Source organism: Panthera tigris, chromosome D1 (assembly GCF_018350195.1).
Source record: "Panthera tigris isolate Pti1 chromosome D1, P.tigris_Pti1_mat1.1, whole genome shotgun sequence".
Lineage (NCBI taxonomy): Eukaryota > Metazoa > Chordata > Mammalia > Carnivora > Felidae > Panthera > Panthera tigris.
This window is the reverse complement of record NC_056669.1, coordinates 96239571-96258710: the sequence shown is the minus strand read 5'-3', so window position 1 is coordinate 96258710 and position 19140 is coordinate 96239571. Positions and strand designations below refer to the sequence as shown.

The 19140-nt window shown below is 49.3% G+C and overlaps 1 protein-coding gene across 4 annotated transcripts in view; it reads right to left on the bottom strand.

The window, feature by feature from the left end:
• TSPAN18 (tetraspanin 18) overlaps positions 1-19140 on the bottom strand; it is a 185993-nt gene that overhangs the window by 139149 nt on the left and 27704 nt on the right. For all 4 annotated transcript variants that reach the window (XM_042957743.1, XM_042957745.1, XM_042957746.1 and 1 more), the window contains exon 2: positions 13862-13938. The gene's annotated coding sequence lies outside the window, so the exon portion shown is untranslated. The remainder of the gene's footprint in view (positions 1-13861; positions 13939-19140) is intronic.

Sequence of the window (19140 nt, the reverse complement as noted above, 5' to 3'; positions counted from 1 at the left end):
CCAGGCCACAGGAGCCAGCTCTACGGCCCCCAGGGCTCCTCGATACCTCCTGGGTGGGGAGGCTTCCACAGGGAAGGCGTGGGTGCTGTTTGGACAGCAGGCAGCACAAAGCCCGGCCTCTGGTCTGAGGTCCCCTGCTCCCCAGCACGGGGACACACTGCAGCACACAGGGGACAGGCCTGGGGAGCTTCTCCCAGAGACAGAAAGCAGATTCTGTACCCCCCGCTCTGCCCCAGCTCTCTCTCATGGGACACACTTGCCTCTTGGTTCAAGTTCAGTTTAAACAGATGTTGTGTTCCTAAGAAGCCCTGTCTTTGAAGTCTGGGAGAAAATCTCAGCTCCAAAGGGACATTTTCTACCTAAAAGGCTCTCCGGGGAGTCTCGGCAGAAATAAAAACCAAAAGCCTCGGATTTTTATCTCTTGGTAGTTACGAGATTTTTCATTAGAAGGCTGCCTCCGCAGACTGCTCCGAGGGAGAGAAAGAGAAGGAGAGTGAGGGAGGGAGGGCAGGGATCCCACTGAGCAGGGCCGGCCGGCCGTGTCCCCAGGAGGGATGCAGGCTCACATCCAACCAGGGCAAACTGTCACCATAAGGATGGAGTTTTCGGTGCCCGACTCTCCCGCACACTAGACACCATACACAGACGGTTCTCAGGATCCGGATGGCTTTCAGAACTCCAGCCAAATAAACCTATGGACTCAGGTTCTGTCCTGCCTCCCGCCTCAGCGTATCCTGGACATTAGAAGGCCTGTCTGCCCCTCTCCCACCTGGATACTGCTGGTCATACAGCAGGACCAGCCACAGCGTCTCCTCCAAAGGATCTTCTGAGAAATGTTCTGTCTCCTCCGCCTCTCCCAACCCCCACACCCTGCAACACCTTCTCTGGAAACATCTCCCTATGGTGTCCCAAGGGTGGGGCAGTGGGAGAGGTGGGTGCAGGGTGTAGGCAATTAGGGATGAGCTGTCTGTAGGGTATTTAAAAACAAACATGAAACTGACTAAAAGCGGATCATTCTAAATAATGTCAGTGATAAATCGCTCTGCCTTGGAAAAAAGTCTTTGAGGTTCTAAACAACTGCGGCAGTCCTGCTGAGTTCCTTTTCTTTCCCAAGAAGTTTTACTCATTACTTTTCATCCCCGTAACTTATTTTTTTTTTAATAACTGGAAATTTGTACCCCTAAATCCCCTTCACCTATTTTGCCCATTCCCCCTAACTCCTCCCTTCTGGCAATCTCTAGTTTGTTCTCTGTATTTGAGTCTGTTTCTGTTTTTTGTTTATTTGTTTGTTCATTTGTTTTGTCTTCTAGACTCTGCATATAAGAGAGACCAGGTGGTGTTTACCTCCCTCTGACTTATTGCACTTAGCGTGGTATCCTCTAGGTCCGTCCATGTTGTTGCAGATGGCAAGATCTCATTCTTTTTATGGCTGAGTGATATTCCATTGTATGTATGTGTGTGTGTGTGTGTGTGTGTGTGTGTGTGTGTGTATGTAGTATGGACATATATATATATATATATACATATACACACACACACACACACACACACACACACACACACATATATATTACCACATCCTCTTTATCCATTCGTCAGTCAGCAGACACTTGGGTTGCCTCCATACATACCTTGGCTATAGTAAATAATGCTGCAGTAAACATAGATACATATACCTTTTCAAGTTAGTGTTGTGTTTTCTTTGGGCAAATACACAGTAGCAGAATTACTGGATCATAAGGTATTTCCATTAATAACTTCTGAGGAACCTCCATACTGTTTTCCACAATGGCTGCACCAGTTTGCATTCCCACCAATAGTGCATGAGAGTTCCCTTTTTCTCCATATCCCCATGTGTCCATTGGTCACCTGTATGTCTTCTTTGGAAAAATGCCTGCTCAGGTCCTCTGCCCAGAATATTTGCTTTTCTGGTGTCCACTTTTATAAATTCTTTATATATTTTGGATATTAACCCTTTATCAAATACAGTAAAACCTTGGTGTGTGAGCATAATTCATTCCAGAAACATGCTTATGATCCATGGCACTTGTATATCAAACTGAATGTCAAGAACCGTTGGCTCATTTGTGATCATGTGACATCTGGTGTCATGTACTACTTGTACTGCAAGGCATCGCTCGTTTATCAAGTTAAAATTTATTATTAATGTTTGCTCGTCTTGCAGAACTCTTGCAGAACAAGTTACTCACAATCCAAGGTTTTACTGTATGTAATCTGCAAATATCTTTTCTCATTCAGTAGGCTGCCTTGTCATTTTACTGATGGTTTTCTTTGCTGTGCAAAAGCTTTTTATTTTCGTGTAGTCCCAATAATCTATTTTTGGTTTTTTCCCCCCTACCTGAGGGGACATATCCATAAAAAAGTTGGTAAGGCTGATATCAGAGAGATCACTGCCTATGTTTTCCTCTAGTTTTATGATTTCAGGTCTCACGTTTAGGTCTCTGATCCCTTTTGAGTTTATCTTTGTGTGTGGCATAAGAAAGTGGTCCAGTTTCATTCTTTTGCATGTAATTGTTCAGTTTTCCCAGCATTATTTATTGAAGAGACTGTCTTTTTCCCATTGTATATTCTTGCCTCCTTTGTCATAGATTAATTGACCACATGAGTGTGGGTTTATTTTCAGGCTCTCTATTCTGTTCCATTGATCTATTTATTTGTCTATTTTTGTGCCAGTACCATACTTTTTTGACTATGGTTTTAAAGTATACCTTGAAACCTAGGACTGTGATACCTCCAGTTTGTTCTTTCCTAAGATTGCTTTGGCAGTTTGGGGGTCTTTCGTGGTCCCATACAAATTTTAGAATTATTTGTTCTAGTTCTGTGAAAAACACACTGGTATTTTGATAGAGATTGCATTAAATCTGTAGACTGCCTTGGGTAGTATGGACATCTTAATAACATTAATTCTACCAATCCATGAGCATGGTATATCTTTCCATTTGTTTGTGTCGCCTTCAATATCTTTCATCAGTGTCCTAGGTGAGTTTTAGTAATATGTATGTAAGCTTCACAAGAGCAAACTTTTATTACTTAAAGTTTAATAAACATTGTACTACATGGAAGCTAGTTCAAAGAATACCACTTATGTAGCCAGACCCAATGCAAATGGACTCCGCGAAGCATGTCCATTTCAAGAATAAGGATTCAGAATCCAACCCATTCTCCAAACCGTGTGGAGTTCGCTTTTTTGGAACTTTCCTCAAGCATTTCTTTCTTTTTCCGAAATACCCATTAATGTAACTAAAAAGTGTGAACCCATTACTTTTTCATTTTCTGTGCTAAGATGTTTGTCAACTGGCTTGGTTACACATATGAAGTTCTCTGAAAGGTAAGTTTTGCCATCTGTGTTTCTTTTCTGGCCATTGTTAGAATTGATTTTATTTCATCATTAGTGCCAAAAATAATTTCGTTGCATAGAGGAGGCAGGTATCAAAATACCATCTTCCTTGAATGTCAAGTACCCTAGGCAGACCTGCTGTACCTGTTAATATATAAATATATATAATTTATAATATATATTATATTATAAATTATGTATTATAATTTATATATTATATATTATATTTTTATATAATTTTTTATAATTTTTATTATACAATTTTTATATAATTATATATTATAACTTATAATATATAAATATAACAGACCTACTGCACCTGTTATATTTTATGTCAGGCACTGACAGTTTTACAGTGCTTTCCCTCAGAGCAGGCACCCAGGGCTTGCTCTTGGAGCTGGCTTCTCATCCTCATTCCGTGCCACTCAACAGCTCCCAGCACACTGTGAAAATAAGATCTGTCTTCCCCAGCGTCCAGGATGGGCTGCCCCTGGGCAGCTCCAGGTAGCCACCAGTGGGCACCTTCCCCAGGTCTCCAAAGACCCTGCATCCCCCATCATCTTCTCCATCTACACTCCATCACTCCCTAGATGATCTCCTGAAGGCCCAGGGTTTGAAATACTCTCTATAAACTATGACTTACAAATTTGTCTCTCCAACCTCGACCTCACCCCTGAACTTCAGGTTTGTCAATCCATCCACTTCTTGCCAACTCCCTTTGGATGGCTACTAAATATCTCAACTTAAAATGCCCCAAAACAGAACTCAGTAGGTTTCCCTCCCTGTCCACCAAAGCCTAGCCCACCCAGGCTCCTGTCTACAGGCAGCAACTCTCTGGTCATCCTTGACTCTTCCCCTACCCCATCCAACCCATGAGTGACTCTGTCAGCTGTCAGCTTTTTGTCGTTGGTGTTGTTGGTGTTGTTGTTAGTGTTTTTAAATGTTTGTTTATTTTTTTGAGAGACACCGAGTGTGAGTCTCTCTGACTCACAGAGGGGGCAGAGAGAGAGGGAGACACGGAATCTGAAGCAGGCTCCAGGCTCTGAGCTGTCAGCACAGAGCCCGGCGCAAAGCTTGAACCCATGAACCGCAAGATCATGACCTGAGCCAAAGTTGGACGCTTAACCAACTGAGCCACCCAGGCGCCCCAGCTCTACTTTCAAAATAGATCCTGAATGTTTGGGCTTCTAAGCACCATTTGGTCTTTCCCGACCACTTCATCTTGTGCCTGGATTCTGACATCAGCCTCCATGCTGGTCTCCCTGTCCCCTACAGCCTGTTCTCTACCCAGCAGCCAGAGTGGTCTTGGTAACATGTCAATTTCACCGTCTCTTCCGTGTTTACTGGCTTCCCATCACACTTAGAATCAAAATCCAAAGCCCTCACCCTGGCTGGCAGCTCCTCTCCTTCCATGCCACCCTCACTCTAGCACCCTGGCCTCCTTGCTGACACTCCCACATGCCTAATGGCCCTTACTTTTGCCATTCCTTTCACCAGGAAGGCTCTTCCTGCAGACGAAATCAGGGCTTCACTACCTTCAGGTCTCTGCTCAAATGACATCTGCTCAGAAAAGGCCTTCCAAGTGCCTCTTAGCCAAAACAGCAAACCCTTGGCCACTCCCCGTCCCTTCCTGCACCTGATATTGCCTGACATTCGGTTTATTTGTTTGGTCTCTCTCTCTCTCTGTCCCCAAAAGGAAAACAAGCTCCACGAGGGCAGAGACTTTGCTGTTTTGTTCACTACAATATTCCCAGCACATACAGCAGTACCTAGTACACAATAGGGGCTCAATACATACTTGTTGAGTCAATGAATGTGGGCTCACCTTTGCCATTTGCCATCAGGTATTGCTGTCACCATAGCCATTCTGCAGATATGGAAACTGAGAATCAGAGAACGGACGGGGTTTACGTCACAATCCCTCAGACAGCGATAGATCCACCACCAAAACATGGGCTCCACAGAACAGGAAATCAACAGAGAAAATAAAACCAAGAGCTGGTTCTCTGAGCAGACCGATAAAATTGGCAAGCCTCTAGCCAGGCGAAGAAAAAAAGAGAGATGATACAAATTATAAAATTACGGAAGAGGGGACATCACCTTAGTTCCCATGAACATTAGAAGGATAAGAAAAGAATACGGTTAATAATTCTGGGTCCATAAATTCAGTAACTTAGATGAAAGAGACCAAGTCCTGGAAAGACACAACCTGCCCAAACTCCTACAAGAACAGACCACCTAAATAGGCCTATATCTACTAAATAAATTGAATCCATAATTAATAACCTTCCAAAACAGAACACAGGCCAGATGCATTCACTGGTGAATTCTACCAAACATATGAGGAAGGAACTGTACCAGTTCTCAACAGTTTCTTCTAGAAGATAAAAGCAGACGGAATGCATGCTAACTCATTCTACGAAGCCAGCAGTAACCTAATACCAAAACCAAACAAAGAAAAGAAAACTGTGACCAAAAGCTACATACGGAGGCTCAGAGCAGCTTTTGTTCATAACTGCCAAAACTCGGAAGCAACCAAATGTCCTTCAGGAGGTGAACGGATAAATAAACTCAGGTGCATCCAGATACTGAAATATTATTCAACGTTACAAAGGAAAGTCTGACACCTGCTACAACACGGAGGGCATTACACGAAGCGAAATACGCTGGGGACACACACAGACACACAAAACCCAAAATAACCCCAAAAGACAAATGCTGTATGATTCCATTCACATAATAAGGTACTCAGAGTAGTCAAACTCACAGAGACAGAAAGAAGAGTGGGGTAGCAAGGGGCTGGGAGGAAAGGGGAATGGGGAGTTAGTGTTTAATGGGTGTAGAGTTTCAGCTTCAAAGGATGAGACGAGTTAAGGGATAGATCGTGGGGGTGGCTGCACGACAGTGTGAATGTATTTCATACCACTGAAGGGCACACTTCAAAATGGTCAAAACAGTACATTTTATGTTATCTGTATTTACCAAAATAAAAAAAAAAATGGGGGGGGGGAATGAGCTACCAAGTCATGAGAAGACATGGGGGAAGCTCACACGCATATTTCAGAGTGAAAAAAGCCAATCTGAGAAGGCGACATCCTGTATGATTCCAACGGTAGGACATTCTGGAAAAGGCAAAACTGTGGAGACAGTAAAAAGATCAATGGCTTTGAGGGGAAAGAAGGATGAATGGGCAGAGCACAGAGGATCTGTAGGGCGGTGAAGCTATTCCGTAAGATACCATAGTGGTGGATACGTGTCATTCTACATTTGACCAAACCCACCGAATGAATGTATGACACCAGCAGAACTGTAATGCCAACTATGGGCATTGGGTGATAATAACGTGTCAACGGAGGTCCATCGATGTAATGCAGGTACCACTGTGGTATGGGGTTGTCAGTAGTGGGGAGGTTGTACATGTGCAAAGAGGGGGAATATGAGAACTCTTTGTGCTTTCCCTCAATGTTGCTGTGAACCTAACACTGCCCTAGAAAATAAAGTCTGTTGAAAAAAAAAAAAAAAAGGTTTCAGAGTCCAGAGTGCAATCTCCTTCCTCGATCCCACTGTGCCTTTCTTTCATAACATAACCCTACCCTTCCCCAGGAATGGGGACACTCTGGCGGGCCCCAAAGCACAGGGGATGGCATCATTCATTTCTTCTCACATCAGCAGCTCTGTCTGCACAGGTCGTTAAACTACTCCCAGCTAACAGATGGCACTGCCAGCCGATTTGGACTCTTCCCTTTATTTTTAGGCCATTAATTAAAATCTATCATTTCACGCTTTTAACTAATAAAAGAGACAGCTGGGTGCAGCAGCAGATCACCAGATCAGGCCCATCTCTAACACACCACAGCTGTGTGACCTTGGGCAAGTCATTTCCCTTCCTCTGTTGCTGACATGCGTCTGAAAATGGTGTTCCTGCTTCCTCCCTCCTTACCACACCTGCATATTTGAAAGTGCTTCAGCTGTGATTCACAATGTGAGTCTATGTCATTAAAAAAATAAATAAATCCTCCTAAAGAGCATGTTCTGCTCGGTTTTGCTGCATGAACAGAAAAGCAGCAGAAAAGACTGGCTCCATCTTTAGATGAGGAAAACAAAGACTTGTTAGTGCCTCCCCACGATGTCAAGGAGCAGTCGCCCCCCCAGAGCGGACGGTGTGCCTGGCCTGGCTCTCGTAGCCAACCGTGTACGGAGCACGTCCCAGAGAGAAGCTTCCCTGGCTTTGTCTCCTTTCAGGGACGAAGTTGTGTATGGGCCAGGGGTGAACCTTCTTGTGTAAATTTAAAACAACTTGAAAAAGAAAGGAAGGAAAAGGTTTGGGATGGAAAGTATCCTCGATGGCAGAAAAAGACCAGGTTGCTGTCATGAGTCACATGTGGACACAGGGCTGGCTTGAGGCCAGAAAGTTCTGGCAGACATTGGGCTGAGTGAGCAGGAAGCTGGGGTGGTGAGAACCTGTCATCCTGTCCCCTCACATACGTGTCCCAGCCAGAGAGTAAGGGGGAAGCCAGGGGGGAGAAGAGGCATGGGGGCTGGTGCCCCATCCTGGGCTGAAACCCAAGGCTTACACCCCATCTGTCAGAACTGCAGAAAAATGAACAGTTCAGGGGTTCAGATGGCACCGGTAATGATACCCACCCTTTCTGGAATGTGGACTCCTTCCCAGGGGGTGGGCTACATACCTGATAGCCATCATCTCATCTAATCTTGACCATGAAGCCTGCAATTACAATGACTATCTTCACATAACAGGAGAGTAATAGAGTTCATTTGCCCAAACCAGTAAGTAGCTAAACAATAGCTCTCAAGTTCATCTACTGCCAAAGCTATGCTCTCCCTCCTGCATTAAACTGCACCATGATTTATAAATACCAGATGGAAAATGTGATGTAGATGGCAAGAGTGCATCCCTTTCCTACCTCGTCAACGAAAAGATGGGAGCTTGAATCCAACCGGGATGCAGAAATCATTGGACCCAATGCCATCTCGGCTGCAGGAATAGAAATAAAAGGTCTGGACTGAGGGAGGTGATGGTCCTGCCCACCTTGGCTGGAGTCAGAACACGGCCGGAGCTCTGGCCTTGGCTCTGAGGGCTGAACTATAAAAGTGCCAAGTGCAGGCTAGAGTCCCCCCAGAGGAAGGTCAAGGGAACAAGAAGTCAAGAGTCCACTAAGACCTGCATCCTCAGAGGGAGGCAGAGGTAGCCATGACCTCTCGGCAGCAGAGGGGAGGTGTGTGATGAGGGACAAGGATGTGGGACAGCAGCCTGGAGGGAAGGGGGTGATGCTTCTTCTCTGCAGGCCCACAAAGCAGATTAGGGGCAAGCAGATGAAGGGTACAAGAAAGTACATTTCAACTCAGCAGACTAAGACACTCTGACCCATCACAGCCGGCCCGGGACAGCCCGAGGCAGCAGAGGCCACGGTGGAGGCCGTTTGCCCCAATCCCCCAGACACAGTTGGGCAGATTCTCACAAGCACTTGGCAGGAACTTTGGGGTACAGATCCTGCCAAGCACTCAGTCGCCTTTAAGCCCCTTCTAGCCTTTGCAGAGCTGACCTGTTGACCCTCGCTCGCAGCAGACGATACTGACCCTCCTTATAGAGGTTTAGTGTGGTCCTGCAACTTGTCCAGGGTCACACGGTGGAGCAGAGCTGTGACTAGTACCCAGATCTTCCCCCAAATCACCCTGGGGGTGGGCAGGAGGTTAATGGAGATCACCTGGACCACTGGCTTCCACTCTCACCTTTGGCTTCTCCAAGGCCTTCCGAGGACTAGGGAGGATGGGAACATCTCCCTTACTAACTTCCCTCAATTCCATCATGACCTCTTTACCCCGATAACTGTGGCTTTGCATCTGGACCGCATCCCGGCCACCCCGCACTGCCCTACATCATTCTGGCAGTCTCCCAACTGGCCTCCCTAACTGTGCCTCAACTTCCTCTAAAGACCAGGGACACTAGGGTGGGCATTAGAATCACCAGGGAGCTTAAAACATACTAAGACTCCTGGGGCGCCTGGGTGGTTCAGTCGGTTAAGCGGCCGACTTCGGCTCAGGTCATGATCTCGTAGTCCGTGAGTTCGAGCCCCACGTCGGGCTCTGTGCTGACCGCTCAGAGCCTGGAGCCTGTTTCAGAGTCTGTGTCTCCCTCTCTCTCTCTGCCCCCCTTCCCTGTTCATGCTCTGTCTCTCTCTGTCTCAAAAATAAATAAACGTTAAAAAAAAAATTTAAAAAAAAAAAAAAAAAAAAAAGAACATACTAAGACTCCTCCAAAAGTTACACATAAACGTATAGTGATCAGGCGCCCGGGTGGCTCAGTCAGTTAAGTACGCGACTCTTGGTCGCGGCTCAGGTCAAGATCTCACGATCTGTGAGATCGAGCCCTACGTCAGCTGGCAGCTCAGAGCCTGCTTGGGATTCTCTCTCTTCCTCTCTCTCTGCCCCTCCCCGACTCATGCTCTTTCTCAAAATAAATAAATAAATTTAAGAAAAAAAAGAAGTATAGTGGGGCGCCTGGGTGGCTCAGTCAGTTGAGTGTCTGACTTTGGCTCAGGTCACGATCTCACGGCTTGTGAGTTTGAGCCCCATGTCTGGCTCTGTGCTGAGAGCTCAGAGCCTGGAGCCTGCTTCGAATTCTGTGTTTCCCTCTCTCTCTCTCTCTGCCCCTCTCCCACTCGCTCTGTCTCTCTCTCTCTCTAAAAAAGAAATAAAAACATAAAAAAATTGTTTTAAAAAGCTACAGTAATCAAAACAGCATGATACAGGCTTCAGGACAGATACATTGACCAATGGAACAGAACCAAGAGAAACAAACCTATATATCTATGGCAAACTGGTTTTCAATAAGAGTGCAGAGACTATTCAATGGGGAAAGAAATAGTCATTTCAACAAGTGGTGCTGGGATAACTGGAGGACCACATGCCAAAGAATGGAGCTGGACCCCTGCCTCACACTATGTACCCAAATTAACTCAAAATGGATCAGTGATCTAAATATAAGAGCTAAAACCATAAAACTCCTAGAAGAAAAATCAGGGGTGAATCATCATGGCCTGTGGCACTGGATTTTTAGGTATGATACCAAAAGTATGAGCAACAAAAAAAAAAAAGCAGATAAACTGGAGTCCGGGGACAGGTTCTCCTAGGGAAGCCAGGCTTCTGTCTCCCCCTCCCTGCCACCTGCTTCCTGCTGTCAGATCTCAGCAGGAGGCAGATCCCCATGCTTCCTAGCAATTGCCTTCACTGGCTCCCTCAGCCTGCTGCAGAGGGCTGGCTGGGGAGATTAAAACCATCAGTGGGCTTCCTGGTCTCCCGGAGCTCTGAACTCTGTGCAAGGCTGGGTGGAAAACACAGGAGGAGGACCGCCGTGAGCACCACGGGGTGATGCTGCGTGTCGTGCAGGGTGCCTCGTGGGTGCTGTGGGTACCTCTGTGGGTGCTATGGGGAGACACAGAGGTTGTATGGGTGCTGTCAGTGGCACCCTGGGAAGCCACGGTGGTGCTGTGGGGTGTGGTGTAGACCTCTATTGGTGTGGAAGGGTCCCGCATGGGGTGTCTTTGAGGGCACCATGGGTGCTGCGGCAAACACGTCGTCCTTGGGGCAGGAGCCCCGTGCTTAGGTCTTAATGTGACTGCTTTTTAGACATGAAACCTGGAGTAATTTACAACTTCTCTGAATCCCAGCTATCCTCACCTATATAAAGCTTACTAATATCTGCCCCTTGGGGCACAGGAGGGATCAACGATTATCTACAGAAAGCATCCAGTAAATGTCACCAGGAGTGAAGTATAAACCATGGGATAAAGGCTCAGGAAGAACTGTTCACACCCAAGGTGGCCCCACGCCCCAGGGTGTCAGAACAGAGAGCTGACACAACCCAGGCCCCATTCTCGGCCCTTTTTTAGACCACGCGCAGAAAGAGGTATGTGTCTCCAGGGTAACCTCACTGTTTGGTCCCAAACACCGGGCTCTTACGTCCCAAGAGCCTGAGCCTCTTCAAGGAGGTCACCTTGGAAGGCCACATTATCCCAGGGGGCTTGCTGTTCAAAGCAAGCAGGAGTGTCCTGCGGGAGGTTTCCTGGGCATGCTATTTGCCCATTTTATAGATGAGAAAACTGAGACTCTGGAGACAAAATCACTCACCCGGAGGCAAAGAGCTACCCAAGAGCGGACCTGGGACCCAGCTTCCATCAGTCTGGCCCCAAACCCCAGCAGACACTTCCCACAACAGCACACACCTGTCTGCCCGTTGCTTATGGTCATCTGTGTATTTTCCCTGTGACTCCACAACATGCATCTGTTTCCCAGCGAACGAGGGGGGCAAGACTACATCACTCTGCTCCCTTGCAAACTTCTTGAAGGTAAACCAAGAACAAAAGCACCCCTGCTGCTTTTTTCTGTACTTAAAGAGATTCTCTCCTCTCAGACACGGAGCCCCATGGCTTCCCCCGATAGAGAAACATCCCTAGCAGATAGGTCCTGGGGAAGTTAAGCTTTTTCCGACGCGCTTCAGCGCCTTCTCCTGATTAAGAAAAGCGTGCGGGGATCCTGGCTCTGAGATAAGGCAATGGCTTCCTGTGGGGGGCAGGGCAGGCTGCCAGGAGGCTCACGGTTGAGATTATGGCCCAGGCAGCTGGCAGGACAGGGTGGGCCGCCAGGCGCACGGGACTTCCGCTCCTACGCCACCGTTGTCTGGGGCCCCGCCTGACCTGGCTTTATCCGCCTCTGAGAGCCAGCCACCGTGCCTTGGATCCTGGCCTGAAACATCCTGGCCGGCCTGCGGCTCACTCCAGAAGTGATCGGATGAGCTCAGAGGCCAGCGGAATATCAGATCAGTGTCTAGGAAAGTGGCCGAGTGCTTCCCAACCACAGCACCAGAAACATCTGGAATTGCAAATGCCATCACACGGTTGGGTGTGGGACTCCCCAGCGTGTACCCCCCATTGACTCTCGCAGCAGCTTTGGGGTGCAAAGGCAGGGGGAGGGGTGTGTAGGGGAGGCTTCCGTACCTCCCTCATTTCATCTTCTCCCCAGAACAACCCCATGGATAGACGTTATGCTCCCCTTTTAGAGATCAGAAAAACAGGACCTGCAGAGACTTCATGATGAGCCCAAGGTTTAAAAGCAAAAAAAAACCAACAACAACAACAACAACAACAACAACAACAACAACAACAAAACCCTCTAGGCTAAGGAAACCAATCATTTTTATGTCCTTTCAAGAAATGCAATTTCGAGGGGTGATTTGGCTTAAAGGATTTTGTTAACCTTAAGATTCAAGTCACAGAGTCACTCAAAGGAAAACATACAAGAATTGTATGTTGAATTGTATTTGAAGAGGGCTCCAAATCTCAGCCACAGCTCACTCGCTGCTGTGTGACTTTGAGCAAGTCACTTAACGTCTCTGAGGCCCGATTCTCTCCTCCCTAAGATGGAGGTGATTTTAGTGCCAAGACCACAGAGCCACTGAGAGACTGAATGCTGGTGCTTAGCACTGCGCCTGGCAGGCAGAAGCCCTCAGTCAGGGCTTCCGTTGTTGATCCGACGCTTCTGATCGGCCGGGTCCCAAACTCAGTCCATTGGCACCTCAGACTCTGTGGTCTTTCCACTGAGGGTCTGAGGCACATCCTTTGGCCAAACCTGGCAGTCAAATCTCCCCAGAGCTTTCCAACGCCCTTCCTCTCCGCAGCCCTCCCAACCCCCGACTCCCTTTCTGCCTCTCTGCTGCTTCACCACACCCATCACTTCCTCAGGTCCAGCCCTGGGCTGGGAGCCTCAGAAACTGAGGCCGCGAGGGCTGGAACAGAGTTTCAAGCCGCTGCTGCCCATTTTACTGGCGAGAAAATGAGGCCCCATGAACGAAATGGCTTATCAGGGCCCTTGAGGCACAACGGCAGCAGAGACTGGGCCAGAGGACAGATGTCCTGGCTCTTCATTCAGGAACCTTCCATCAGGCCACCCGGCCCATCACCAGTTCTGGGATCGTGGGCAGCCCCAGCAGCTCCCAGAAACCAAGAAGCGGACCAAAGACTCTTCCGTTCTCAGTTCCCTCCTGGAGGGTGAACCGTATCCAAGAGTCCTGAGATGGACGGTGGGGATGAGGGAGTCATTCCAGAAAGTTCTCTCCTTCTCACAATCCCAAGATCATGGTGCCTTCCCTTGGAGGGCTCACTGCCTCCCATGCGTCAACCCTCACTTCCTCAGACGACCCCGAGGAGCAACCGTGACGGGTGGCCGCCTCATGGGGCAGCAGCCAGCCCCAGTGAGGCCCCACCTCAGCACCTGCCTCTCTCTCCTCACGCTTCAGGTGTCCTCCCCAACCCTGAAAAATGTCTGGGGTGGGGACAAGAGGGAAGCCGCCCTTTGCTTGCCCTTGTACCCCAGCATCAGCGGAAGGCTCTCTCACTGAGCAGTGGAGGGTTTGTGGGGTGGGAAGGGCAGAGGAGAGAAGATCAGACTCTCACGAGAGTAAGATGCCGCCATGTTGCCAAACCGTACCTCTTCCAATTGGTGTCTGTTCCTTCCAGGAGGGTCGGGATTCTCTTGAGGTCTCTCTCTGATGGCTTCAGGATGAACTGTGGAAGGAGAAGAGAGAGACCTAAATTTTCAAAAGGCAACGGCTCGCGGGGCATGCGGCTGCTGGGGGCGGCCTCAGTTCAGGTGCGCACCTGGCCGCCGAGGTCCTGCTCTTCTCCCCAGAACAGCCCCGTGAACAACCCCTTCTGTCTCTGCAGGTGCAGAAGCCAGACGGGCATCTGCGGCCAGAGAGACAGAACTCAGCCCCACCGAGGCTTCCAGGATGGCGTCCCCAGAGCCTACCGACCGGAGCCCGTTTTCGGCCTTCCAAAGTCAGCCCAGGAGCCTGGACAACGGGCACGTGATGACATCACACACGCTAACCACAACATCGCATCGCGTTTCTTTGCTCTTAGCTACAACATTACCAATCTGCTGTGGAAACTCTGTTTTTCCTCAGGCGGAAAAAAAAAAAAAGGCTTTCTGAGTAATTTTGAAAACGTGAGAGACAATTAATCACTGCTTAATGAATGCAGGCTTTTTGGGGCAGACCAATACTTTCAGGATCTGGGATCCGTGAAGAGATAAATAATAGAGAGGACAGGTCTTTGGTAGTGAAAAAAAACAACTCCCCCACTTCCTCTGTCAGTTTGACGAAGAGTCCCCAGGTCACAGGACAAGGATCAAATTCGCCACGTCCAGGCCACATACCTGCCAGCCAAGGCTGAGACCAGTCCCGGGGGGGTGGGGGGCGGGGACCGGCTTGTGCACACGCACGGCTGAGGAACAAAAGAGCAAAACTTACAGCAGAGACGGGATAGCCGAGCCCCCTGACCCCCAAACCTCCCAGACTCCTTCCGCTCTCAAGGACCAGCCCACACAGTAGAAGGCCTGGTCAAATTTCGTGTGGTCTCAGATGATGACAACAATCCCGAAACCCTCTACAATCCTGTGGGACAGTATCCCCACTTTGGGGACGAGGGCCATGAACCCAGAGGAGTCAGATAACTTGGCCAAGGTTGTAAGGGCGAGATGGGGCAGAGCCAGGACTAGAAGCCAGGTCCGTGGGAGGTCAAACCTGCTATAGCGGGAGAGCAATGAATTCTGGGTCTACGCCACAGATCCCAGCTCCATGCACCTCACGCATGGATGAGGTTCCCAGAACTCCCCGCGAACTGATGGGGAACAGGGCTTGGCCAGAGGATGTGGCCTCATTGGGGCCATCTTTGCCTCAGATGCCCACCCAGGCAGAGTTGGCCCTGGGAACCTCATGTATCATGGACCAGACCGAGGCTACAATCAGAGGAATCCATGATCTGTATGCATGCACATACACGTGTACGTCCACAGACACGGACATACGGGGAGGGATATGGAAGTATACGCACATATTTTCCACTTGTAATTACGAAAGTGAAAGTTCTTCCTTATCCGTTGCAAAATGTCCGTAACATGACCTGGTAGGCTTTACTCCCTGTAATCACACGTGTGCGGGAGCATGCGCCCGTGTGGGCCCACGGGACCCTGCACACATGGGACCTTGCCGCCCACGGTTTCCACCCCCCCCCCCCCCGGCCCCCCACTAACAGGACCACCACGTCTCCGTATGGCTCTAAGGATATCTAGATCTTCCTGAGTTTTCTTCACAGCTGCTCAGTGTCTCCTAGCAGGTGTGGACAGTACCTATTTACCTGCCCCACCTTCCGTATAGGGCATGTTTCCATTTCCAGCCATTGCAAGCTTGTGGCCGTGATCCCTTGCCTGCTTACGTCACCGTGTGGGAATGTTGGTGCAAGTCCGCAGCCCGGACGCCTGGACGTGGGATGGCTGGACTGGGGCTCTGGACGTGGCCACATGTTGAATAGATTCTGACAAACAGCCTTCCCCGAACACTGGATCAACTCCCCTCCAATAGCAGGGCAGAAAGAGCTCCTTTTCTTGGATGCAGATTTGAACCCAGGGTTCTGCTGCCTGTAGAGTTTCTTTTCCGATCACCTCCCAGATGGCTGGGAGGCCAAGTACCCTGGACAAAGGGAGGAATTTATTTCTTGGCCCCCCGCAGATGGCCACTGTTCCACTGCCTGGGGACATGTCTGAGGAACTCGTGCCCACCTGAGCCGGGAACTACATTTACGGGCTCAGAGCTGATAATGAGCTTTTATGAGCTCTGGGGACCACGGGGAACACGTATTAATGTCAAGTGTGCCCATCAGCCACGCAGCCCAGGTGAATGTCACCCATTAACGAAATTAAAGGCTGCAGCCCCATCAGGAAGAAGCTGCGGGCTGCGTGTCAGGCAGTGTGGGCAGGGCCTGTCAATAATAAAATTACTTTACGGGTTTTGCACTCCTGAGCCTGAAGCTGTCTCCCTCTCCGATGGAATTCTGCCTTCCTGCAGTCTGAGAGGAGATTAGTTTATTACCAGTCTGCCAGGAAAGGCAAAATCCAGCACTAATCCTAATTCCCATTTAAGCAAATCTGCATTATGTGAAGGAAACCAGCTGGGCTTGGAATTTCTTCCCCCCTCCATCCCCTGAGATCTCATTCCATCCCCCTCCTCTCCACAGGAGGGGGGGGGGGGTCACCACAGATGTCAGAGCGGGAGCCCTCCTGGGACCAGGGAAAGAATCCCATGGTTTCGGGGCCAAGAGGGGGACGGGCCTGGGTGACAAGAGGCTGCGTTGAAAGTTGGTAGTGCTCGCCGTTGACCCGGCTGTCTCAGGCTCTGCGAAGAAAAAGCCAGCACCCTCCCGGGCCCCAGACTTGCTCCTTCTTTGAACAAAGATGCCTTGAAATCCTGAGTCCACTTCTGACTAGCTCTGTCACCTTGAGCACGTGACCACCCGACTTCAGGCTGCAACTCCTCATCCGGGAAACAGCTAACAACAGCCGATCCCTCATACGATGGTGTGAGGGTTACACGGAAAATGTACCCACGGGACACCAGAGATCCTGGCACACAGCACCCTACTTCTTGAATTAAGACTCATCGGGGGCACCTGGGTGGCTCAGTCCTTAAGCATATCTGACTTGGGCTCAGGTCATGATCTCACGGTTCCCGAGTGTGAGTCCCACATGGGGTGAGCTCAAGCCCTACTTTGGGTGAGCACGAGCCCTGCTTTGGGTGAGCCCCGCTTCTCTTTCTCTCTCTCTTTCTCTCTCTCTCTCTCTCTCTCTCTCTCTCCCTTATGGGATTCTCTCTCTGCCCCTTGCTCACTGGCGCCCTCCCTCTCTCAAAAAAAAGACTCCAGTTATAATCACACCATTATTTTACTGCCTAATTTAGTTAATCATAACATGGCCCTTTTCCTACAATGCGTCCTGGTTTCAGAGACCTTAAAACATAAAAAATCAAATAAAATCCACAAAATATAGAGCTCAATCAAGGGCAGCGAACGTAATATTAGCCAAGTTCCCCCCACTGTCTTAAGGTCTAGCTCAAAACTCAGATCTTCTTTCTTCCAAACAAAGCAAAGCTGTTCTGTGTGAGGGAAACCAGCTTTTTTGTAAGCTTTTTTTGTAAGAAAAAGCCTGAGAGCTACTTCAGTGTCCTCGATGAGACCCAGTGTCCTGGATGAAGAGACTTTAATATCTACCTAGATGTTTCCCGCTCTATTTTTAAATTGAGACGGAACATACATACACACGGGTGCACGTGCCATGAGGACACAGCCTACTGACTTTTCACAAACAGAGCACCTTGCGTAACCGACACCGAGATCAGAGACTCCTATTTTCCCGCCATTGTTTCTCTTCCATCCCAGGTCTCCCAAGTCGCCTATGACTCTCCTCTGCCATTGCCCCTCACTGCCCCTGCCTGTCCCTGCCTGGCTGAGCCTTATCGCTGCCTGCCTGCTTACCGCAAACGGGCTCCTGGCTGGTCCGCTAGCATGTGGCCTTATTCCCTCCAACCTGCCCTCTGGCCTGCTGTCAGACTGAGCCCATTCATGTGTCTCTCTCTTGCATCGGTGGGTCCCCTGGCTCCCCTTTGCCAACACATGGGGCCTTTGCTCATCTGAGCCCCAGTTGCCTTTCCCAGCCCATCCGCAGGTCCACACCAATATGCACAGACCCCACAGTGAAACTGAACTCACCTGGACCCACACACCCCACCAACCTCACTGCTCTTCATTCTGCCTGGAAGTCCCTTTTTCCTTTTATAACCCTGAAGTACACCTCCCCTCCCACTCCCCAAACCACCTGGCAAACTCCTACTCATCCTTCAAAACCTTCCTTCAGTATCTCCTCGGAGAAACCTTCCCAGACCTCCACAGGCACAATTAGTCACTGCTCTCTGGGCTCTGATAACCATTTACGTGTATAGGTGGTAAAGTCAAAGTCAACATCACACGCAGCACGGTATATATTTTGTTCCATATGATTTTTCTCATCTACCAGACTATGAGTTAAGGATGGGGACAGTATCTTACTCCCTCTGGGGTCTCAGCTCCTGACTCAGCAAGTAACAGCCGGACGGGTGGACAGCTGCTAGGATGGACAGAAGGATGGATAGATGGATGGATGGATGGATGAGTAGAGAATGGATCTATAAAAAGCACTTGAATAGTGGGAAAGAGGAACTAGGTTATAGTTGGTTGCAGGGATGGATGGATACTAGCAGGGATGGAAAGACGAATGGATAGATGGACGCGGCATGGATGACAGATGGACGCGGCATGGACGGACAGATGGACGCGGCATGGATAGACAGATGGACGCGGCATGGACGGACAGATGGACGCGGCATGGATGACAGATGGACGCGGCATGGACGGACAGATGGACGCGGCATGGATGACAGATGGACGCGGCATGGACGGACAGATGGACGCGGCATGGATGATAGATGGACGCAGCATGGATGGACAGATGGACACGGCATGGATGGATAGATGGACGCAGCATGGATGATAGACAGATGCAGCATGGATGGACAGATGGACACAAAATGGATGGACGCAGCATGGATGATATATGGACACAGTATGAATGGACAGATGGACACGGCATGGACGGACAGATGGACGCGGCATGGATGACAGATGGACGTGGCATGGACGGACAGATGGACGCGGCATGGATAGACAGATGGACGCAGCATGGGTGGACACATGAACGCAGCATGGACGGACACATGGATGCAGCATGGACGGACAGATGCACGCAGCATGGATGATAGATGGATGCAGCACGGATGGACAGATAGACGCAGCATGGATGGACAGATGGACGCATCACGGATGGATAGATGGACGCAGCAT